Genomic DNA, 9,304 nt, shown 5'->3' with positions numbered 1-9,304 from the left:
AGAGTAGCCATATTCTCAGCTATGGAGTTGTTCGGATCCAATGCTACTGAGTGAACTATAGGGGTGATTGTAGTGTCTCTTTTCATCCAGCCTGAGTTTTGAGCCAATTTATCTAGCAAGACTTTACATTCTCTAAATGACTTGCTCAAAAATGCTCCACCTGCTGAAGCATCAATATTGGCCTTCAAATTACAAGCCAATCCCATGTAAAACCGTTGTCTCAACATCTGATCTGGAATGACATGATGTGGACACTTGACCAGCATACCTTTGAATCTCTCCCACGTTTCTTGTAACGTTTCACCTGGTTTCTGCCTGAAGCTCAATATCTCATCAACCTACTTGACAGTCTTATTGGGCGGGTAGAATTTATTCAAAAACTATTTGACTAATACCTCCCAAGTTTTGATGGAATTTATTGGGAGCAAATTAAGCCAAGTTTGGGATTCTCCTGTCACTCAGAATGAAAACAACATCAGTCTTATTGCTTCCGTTATCACATTTGGTTGCCTTTGTGTGACACAAATTGACAAAATTCTTTCAGATGCTGCTGTGGATCTTCAATGTAAGACTCGGAGAATAGTCCCTTGTTTTGCAGCAAATGTAGCATGTTATTTGTGATTTGAAATGATTCTGCTTGTATATGAGGGACTGCAATTGCAGTTGCCAAATTTTTAGCAGTGGGTTGTGCCCAATCATACCAAGCTGCTTCTGGCACAAGAGGTGCCATACCCTGATTATTCGGGTCATTCACATTGTTTCGATTGTTTTGATTATCCAAAGCGTCACCCATGTACGGTTCAATTTTCTCTCTTGGGGTGATATTGTTGTTTGTCCTTCTTGTTTGCATGATTTAATTCCTTGAAAGCTTTCTCAGGATCCGGTTATGCTTCAAATAATTCACAAGTTCTTGAAGAGTTTCTAGGCATACACCTATAACACACAAGACCACAAACGTTAGAATTTCAATGTAATGAATAAAAATGGGCAAAATTAACTAAACTAAAAATTCTAGCAATTCTTATAGTTGTAATTAGTATCAATGTTGCTTCCCCGGCAACATCACCAAAATTTGATCACGCCCAACTATGCTTTATAAAAAGGACTAACCGGTCGTTACAAATATAATCCGGTTTACAAGTCCGAAGTCGAATCCTACAGGGAAATGACGTGTTAATTACAACTAATAGTTTTGCACGAATTCAAGTAATCAACCTTCAGAAATATTATATAACAATTCGAGAGTTTACTAACTAAGATCAAGGTAATTAAAAATGCAGTAATTTATAACTAACAAGGCAAATATTGTAGACAAGTTTTGGAGAAGTCTAAGGTTTTGATTTCCCCTATTATCGGAATCTTCCCCTCTATGTTTCCTATAAATTAGCCTAAATATTTTCTACCGATCATGAGTACTTTAAGTGTTGCAGATTTCTCTCGAGTAACTACTATAATTTACTAGACGTATTCTCTCGAACTACGCTAGCTGGCACTAATTTACCGCTCACGACGATCGCACCAAGGCTTTATTATCTCTAATCCCGCCTTTAAACCCTCTGTATTGATCTCTCAACTACGTTAGGAGTGGTGTTATTCAACAACTACCTAAATGTGCACTCTCTCTCGAGCAATATACAAACTAAATAGGCATAGTTAATTGAGAGCTCTTCAATTAACAACAATGAAAATATAGTTGAACAAGTAGAGAAAAATCAAAGGCAAATCTATATTAAACGCAGTAGAGAATCATCCTCCAATAGGTTCCATCAAACCTTAGATTAAAGAGTTTAGCTACTCATAAATACAACCACACTCCACATAATGTTCAAAGACATAAACTACAAAGTAAAGAGATAAATTGAGAGAAAGCTCGTTTTGATCCTTGCTTCCAAGTGCTCTGCAAACTTTTTCTTCTCCAAAATAATGTCCAACGCTAGAATAACTCATTTGGAGAGTATTTATGTCAATTCCCCGATCCAATTTCGGGTTTGGGCCTTTTAACCCGCGACTTTTAATTACCATGCTACAAACCTCGCGAAGCTTGGTCTATAGCACGGTCAACCTGGCTATAGACCTCACGAAGCCTGGTCTATAACGCGGTAGACCTGGCTATAGACCCCGCGAAGCTTGATCTATTGCGCGGTCGACCTGGCTATAGACGTCGCAAAGCCTGGTCTATAGCACGGTCAACCTGGCTATAGACCTTGCAAAGCCTGGTCTGTAGCACGGTTTGGATACTTGATGCTTTTGTGCTCTTTACTTGTATTTTTGTCCTGTTTTTATGCAATTTTCATTTGATGATTCCTTTCGATGTTCCTACACATAAAACAACATAATTTAGCTCAAATATCACACAATAGCCCATTAGACCAACAAAATATAGGGCGAGTAATGTGCTAAAAGTAAAGCATTTTGGCATCACATCACCTACCATTATATAAAGAATATTAAAGATCATATTTGCATATGTTTAGTCAATGGAAATATTTTCTACAAAAGGTAGATCTTAAGCCTATTACAGGTAAGTTTTATAATTTTTACTTTTTTAATATTCAGCTAGGCTACTTGGACTCTATATTTATTCTACTCGAACTTGTTTGTAGAATTAAGACCTCGTTTACCATAGGAATGAAGTATTACCTCAGTTTTTAGCATATTCATCTTCCTAATTGATCTCTGATACGCTCTTCCTCTCAATTGCTGAATGATTTTTCCTTATTTTCTCATAACAATTTATCTTCCTCTCATAGCATATATCCCGTTAAATTAGTCAAAGTACACCACAGTTATCCAAAAAATAATTCGGGCAAACACACTTGTTTTACACTAATACTAGTATTAGTGTAACGACCCGACAGATCGTTTTGAGATCTAGAGTGTCATTCAGTGGTTTGAGGCCTTGAGTAGGTTCACTTCAGGTATTACGACTTGTACGTGTGGTCGGAATTGAATTTCGAAAGTTAGGAGTTAATTTGGAAAGAAAATTCTCATTTCGGAAGCTTTAAGTTGGAAGAATTGACTAAGGTTATACTTTTGAGTAAACGATCTCGAAATTGAGATTTGAAGGTTCTAACAGGTTCGTATGATGATTTTGGACCTGGGCGTATGTACGGATCGGGTTTTGGATGACCCGGGAGCATTTCAACGCACGTTGTGGAAAGTTGGCATTTAAGGAGGATTCTTATAAATTTGGGTTGAAGTGTATTTTATTTCTATCGATGTCCATTTGGAATTCCGACCCTGGGAATTGTTCCGTATGGTGATTCTGGTCTTATGAGCACTTCCGGATGTGGATTTGGAGGTCCGTAGTCATTTTGGGGTCATTTGGCGAAAGTTGGAATTTGAAGATTTTTGGGAAGTTTGACCGGGAGTTGACTTTTTGATATCGGGGTCGGATTCCGATTCTGGAAGTTGGAGTAGGTCCGTAATGTCAAATGTGACTTGCGTGCAAAAGTTTAGGTCATTCGGGCGTGTTTTGATAGATTTTGGCATCGAATGTAGAAGCTTGAAGTTCTAAAGTTCATTAAGCTTGAATTAGGGTGTGATTCATGGTTTTGACGTTGTTTGATGCGATTTGAAGGCTCGAATATGTCCGTATGGTACTTTAGGACTTGTTGGTAGGTCTGGTTGAGGTCCTAGGGGCTTCGATTGGATTCTGGATGGTTAACAGATCAATTTTTGGACTAAAGGAAAAGCTGGAAAATCTGGCTGCTAGTGTAACTGCTTATGCGGAAGATTCATCATAGAAGCAGCCTCACAGAAGTAAGGAAGTGGACCGCAGAAACAGCTGGGAGCGAGCTGGTCAGACGCCACATATGTGAAGGATTTCCCGCACCTGCGAGATTGCAGATGCAGCCGTTGGAGCGCGAAAACGAAAAGAGAGGCGCAAGTGAGCGAGCTCATAAGCGCTTGAGGCCCACAGAAGCGAAAGCGCAGGTGCGCTATTTGGGGCGTAGAAGCGGGGGTTGTTGGGTTGTGCTGAAGCTGCACCAGCGATGGATTATCCGCAGGTGCAGAGCCACAGAAACGGTTAGTGGACCGTAGGTGCGAGATGTCGTTGGGCAGTGTGGTTTTATAAAAACGGGATTTGGCCCATTTTCTCTCATTTTTCACATGGTTGGGGTGATTTTGGAGATCTTCAAGGGGATATTTCATCAAGCATCACAAGGTAAGTGATTCCCACCAATTACAGGTTACATACATGGTTTGTATAAGGATTTAAACATGGAAATTAGTAGAAATTGTGGGGTTTTTGGTAGAAAACCTAGAATTCGCACGAAATTGGATATGGAATTGGGAATAAATCATATATTTGAGTTCATAGTGTTATGGGTAATGATTATCTTCGAAATTTTTTGGAATCTGGGCATGTGGGCCCGAGGGTGACTTTATCGACTTTTTTGAGCGGAGTTGGAAATTGTTATAAATTGATTTATAATGAGTATTAAAGTATGTATTTATGGATTTGCATATTTATTTACTAGTTTTGGAGCGACGGGCATCGGTTTGAGCCGTTAGAGAGGCTTTGGAGCCGGTTACGAAACTTCACAGTGAGGTAAGTCTCTTTTCTAACCTTGTAAGAGGGAATTAACCCCGTAGATGGATCAATTTATTATGTGCTTCTATTTGTGGGGACTGCGTACGCACGAGGTGATGAGAGTACGTACGTAGCTACTAATTATGCTTAAGTCCGGGTAGTCTAGGACCCAAATCATGTTGTTCTCGCATTGTTTGCACCCTACTTGTTAATTTAATTGCGTAAATCATATTGGAACTTGATAAAAGAATCGTAAAAGGTTAAACGTCATTTACTTGAGTTTTGGACGGGTCATTTGACCGATAATGAGAATTGGTATTTCTTTGAATATTAGCCCCTTAATAAATCTTGAGTTGGTTGTTTTAATATATTTTCTCTTCTTGTAGAGCGGGCTGATGAATGGGGATTTTGACTACTTATTAGCATATTTTTTCTTTCATTTTAGTCCAAAAGTGTTTAATTATGTTCCCGAAAATCGATGAAATATGCTTAATTGTAGGAATGGTAGAAAATGAGCCTCAACGATGAAATCCAACGCAAGGAGTAATTTGAACCAAGGACAAAAACAAGCATAAGAGCTCTAAAGTGCGGACAACAAATTTTCATTTGCGGCCGCAGATTGTGAAGAAAAGGCCATCAGAGATCTGTGAGAAGTATGGTCTGCACATGAAATGTGCGGCAGCAGAAGCAAAGCAAGACCAAAGTTCAGATAACATGCATATGAGGTTCAATGGAAGTGCGGGCCGCACAATAAGCAGACGATCAGCTATGCGGTCGCAGTTGCATTTGTGCGGTCCGCAGAAGAGTAGCTCCATGCCGGGTACTGCCAAATGAAGGGTATGCAAGTACTATAGTCCCACCCCGTATTAGGGCGGAAAACTTCCAACGTGATGCTCACTTTGCTCGAGCAACAAGGGTTCTTCACCGGTGCACCGAGTCAAAATGCATATAAGCATTTGAAGGGGTTCATTGATACGTGTTGGGGAAGCAATCAAACAAATGTCTTCGAGGATGCTTTGAGGCTAAGGCTTTTTCCCTTCTCTTTACTGGAGAAATCTTTAGATTGGTTGGAACGTTTGACAAATCATTCCATTCGTACGTGGGATGAACTTGCGGAGAGATTTATTTCAAAGTACTTCTCTCCCTGGAACATGGCTATTCTTCAGGATGAAATACTAGCATTCAAGTAAGAGCCTAATGAACCACTACACGAGATATAGGAAAGATATAGGATAATGGTGAAAGAGTGCCCCAACAATGATATGGTAGATAACATGATTCAACAAACTTTCTATCAGGGGATCAATACCACCAACCAATGTATAATGAATCAACTTGCCGGTGGGAACTTCATGACTACGCCTTATGCCGAGGCATGTGATATTTTGGATGAGATGGCGGATACTTCATCGGCGTGGAAATCTAGAGCCAATGTTCCACAAGGTGACCCAAATATGATTCTTCTTCATAAAGAGTTACATGACCATAGGCAAGCCATAGCCAAGTTGACAACCACCATGAACCAATTGGCAAAGGCTCAACTTTAACAAGTGCAAAACCCGAGGCAAGTCAATGATATGGAGGGAGTCAATATGATGGTAAACAAGAGAAGAACAAGAAGTCCACAAGTGCAACAAAGAGTGGATAATTTTGTGCAAGATGATAGTGGGTATGATCAAGGAGATTCTTATAATGATCAAGATGAAGAGGTCCAATATGTGAACAACTTTCAAGGGCAAAGAAACAATTCCCAAGGCCCCAGTCAACAACAATGGAGACCTTCGAATAATCAAGGCAATTGGAATTCTAGCAACCAAGGAAATTAGAATGGTGGAAACAATCAAGGCAATTGGAGTGAAAGCAACAACCAAGGGAATTGGTAAAATAATAACAATCAAGTCAATTGGGGAGGTAACAACCAAGGCGGGTGGAACAACAACCAAGGAAATCGGGGGTCGGGTTTTCAAAGGCCCCCGATGTACCAACAACTGAGCAACCCACCTTCTTATCCTTCTCATAGTCCTAGTTCCTCCAAAAATGAAATAGGTCGTATTGAGAACATGTTTGAGCAAATGATGGAGAAGAATGCCGATTCCGGTGCGCAATTTGCTTCACACAACACATCAATCCGTAACTTAGAAGTGAAAATGGGTCAAATCTCTCAAACTTTTAATTCTCGTCCTAAGGGGCACTACCAAGTGATACGGTGGTGAACCCGAAAGGTAGGAACCCAGCGGGGCATGCCATGGCCGACACTACAAAAAGTGGAAAAGGTAGGAATGCACCTACCTCAAGTCAAATGCAACGTGTGAATGATGAGCAAGTGGTAGAAGAAGAGGAGATTCCGAACCAAATGCTTGATCGGTTGGCTGACCGGGCATTCTATTGCTTTCTAGATGGATATTCGGGCTACAATCAAATCCTTATTGCCCCGAAAGATCAAGAGAAAACAACTTTCACTTGTCCCTATGGCACTTTCGCTTTCAAGCGGATGCCATTTGGCTTATGCAATGCATCGATAACTTTTCAACGGTGAATGATGGTGATCTTTATGGATATGGTAGAGGACTACCTTGAAGCCTTCATGGATGACTTTTCGGTAATCGGGGATTCCTTTGATGAATGTTTGGAAAATTTGGATAAGGTGTTGGCAATATGTGAAGAAACGAACTTGGTGTTGAATTGGGAGAAATGCCATTTCATGGTCGAGGAGGGTATTGTCCTTTGCCACAAGATTTTGAATAAGGGGATAGAGGTCGACAAGGCAAAAATAGAGGTGATTTCTAAACTTCCACCTCCAATATCCGTGAAGGGCGTGAGAAGTTTCTTGGGTCATGCGGGGTTCTACCGACGTTTCATAAAGGATTTTTCCAAAGTGGTGAACCCCTTGTGCAAGCTTTTGGAGAAATATGCTAAATTTCACTTCAATGATGATTGCATGAGAGCCTTTGAATTGCTCAAGTTCAAGTTGACAACTACTCCCATTATCACCGCCCCGAATTGGAGCATTCCTTTTGAGCTCATGTGTGATGCTAGTGATGTGGCGGTTAGAGCAGCTTTGGGGAACCGTATCAACAAGATCTTTCATCCGGTCTACTATGCTAGTAAGACCATGAATGATGCCCAAGTCAATTACATTGTAACCGAAAAAGAGCTACTTGCCATTGTGTTTGCTATTGAAGTTCCGCCCTTACTTGATGGGTACAAAGGTGATTGTCCACACGGATCATGCGGCACTTGATTACCTTATGAGCAAGAAAGATTCAAAATCTTGGTTGATGACATGGGTGCTTTTGTTGCAAGAGTTCGATATAGACATTCAAGACCGAAAAGGAAGTGAAAACCAAGTGGCGGACAACTTGTCTTGTTTGGAGGAGGAGGGGAGGCCACATGATGGCCTTGAAATCAATGACTCCTACCCCTATGAGCAAATCTTATCCATTTCAATGAAAGATGTTCCATGGTTTGCGGATCTATCAAATTTTCTCGGGAGTGGTATCATCCCGGATGAGTTCTCTTCAAACCAAAGGAAGAAGCTCAAATGGGATTGTCTAGACTATTATTAGGATGAAACATACCTTTTTCGGATTTGTACGGATGGAGTGATTAGAAGATGTGTACCGGAGAAGGAACAAGTTAAAATTCTTGGGGCTTATCATTCTTCTCCGTATGGTGGTCAACATGGTGGAGCAAGAACGGCGGACAAAGTGCTAAGTTGCAGTTTCTATTGGCCCACTCTCTACAAGGATGCAAGTGATCTAGTCAAGCATTGTGATGAATGTCAAAGGGCTGGTGGAATCTCAAAGAAAAATGAAATGCCCCTCATCACTATTTTGGAAATTGATATTATTGATGTGTGGGGCATTGACTTCATGGGACCTTATGTGAGTTCTTGTGGAAACACCTACATCTTGGTAACTATTGATTATGCGTCAAAATGGGTTGAGACCGTTTCTCTACCCAACAATAAAGCAAGAAGTGTGGTGGCATTTTTGAAGAAGAACATCTTCACAAGGTTTGGTACTCCGTGGGCTATAATAAGCGATGGGGGGTCGCATTTTTGTAACAAAGCATTTGACACCTTGCTTAGCAAGTATGGTGTCACTCATAAAGTTACGACTCCCTATCACCCACAATCAAGCGGTCAAGTGGAAGTCTCCAACCGGGAGATAAAGAGTATTTTGTCCAAAACAGTGAATACTAATCGGACGGATTTATCAAAGAAGCTTGATAATGCACTATGGGCTTATTGGTCTGCTTTTAAAACTCCTATCGGGATCTCTCCATACCGGTTTATGTTTGGTAAAGCTTGTCATCTTTCGGTGGAACTTGAGCATAAGGCCATGTGGGCTTTGAAAAAGTTAAATCTTGATTGGGATGCAATTGTCACCTTGCGGGTTGCACATTTGAATGAACTAGATAAATTCTGGTACCACGCATATGCAAGTTCATCTTTGTACAAAGAAAGAATGAAGTACCTTCATGAAAAATACATCCTAAATAGGGAATTCAAGGTGGGCGATCTTGTTTTATTGTTTAACTCACGATTAATGTTGTTTCCCGTAAAGCTGAAATCCAAATGGAGTGGTCCCTTTGAAATTGTGGGTGTGACACCTTTTGGTGCATTGGACTTGAAGAACAAAAACGATGAGGTATTTCGAGTCAATGGTCACCGGGTGAAGTATTATTTAGGACAAGCTGATGATGGTCACGTGGTGGAAGTGATGTTACACCCTATATTTTCGTACATAAAAATATGTCGTAAGC

The 9,304-nt window shown here is 40.5% G+C and overlaps 1 non-coding gene across 1 annotated transcript; it reads left to right on the top strand.

Moving 5' to 3' along the window:
* The first annotated feature begins 237 nt into the window (after positions 1–237).
* LOC117275080 (small nucleolar RNA R71) lies at positions 238–340 on the top strand. The gene has a single exon (XR_004505243.1). It is a non-coding gene; the product is annotated as a small nucleolar RNA R71 (small nucleolar RNA).
* The last annotated feature ends 8,964 nt before the right edge of the window (positions 341–9,304 follow it).

This window comes from Nicotiana tomentosiformis, unplaced genomic scaffold (genome assembly GCF_000390325.3).
Source record: "Nicotiana tomentosiformis unplaced genomic scaffold, ASM39032v3 Un00141, whole genome shotgun sequence".
Lineage (NCBI taxonomy): Eukaryota > Viridiplantae > Streptophyta > Magnoliopsida > Solanales > Solanaceae > Nicotiana > Nicotiana tomentosiformis.
The sequence above is the reverse complement of the archived record's forward strand: the minus strand, read 5'-3'. Positions and strand labels throughout refer to the sequence as shown.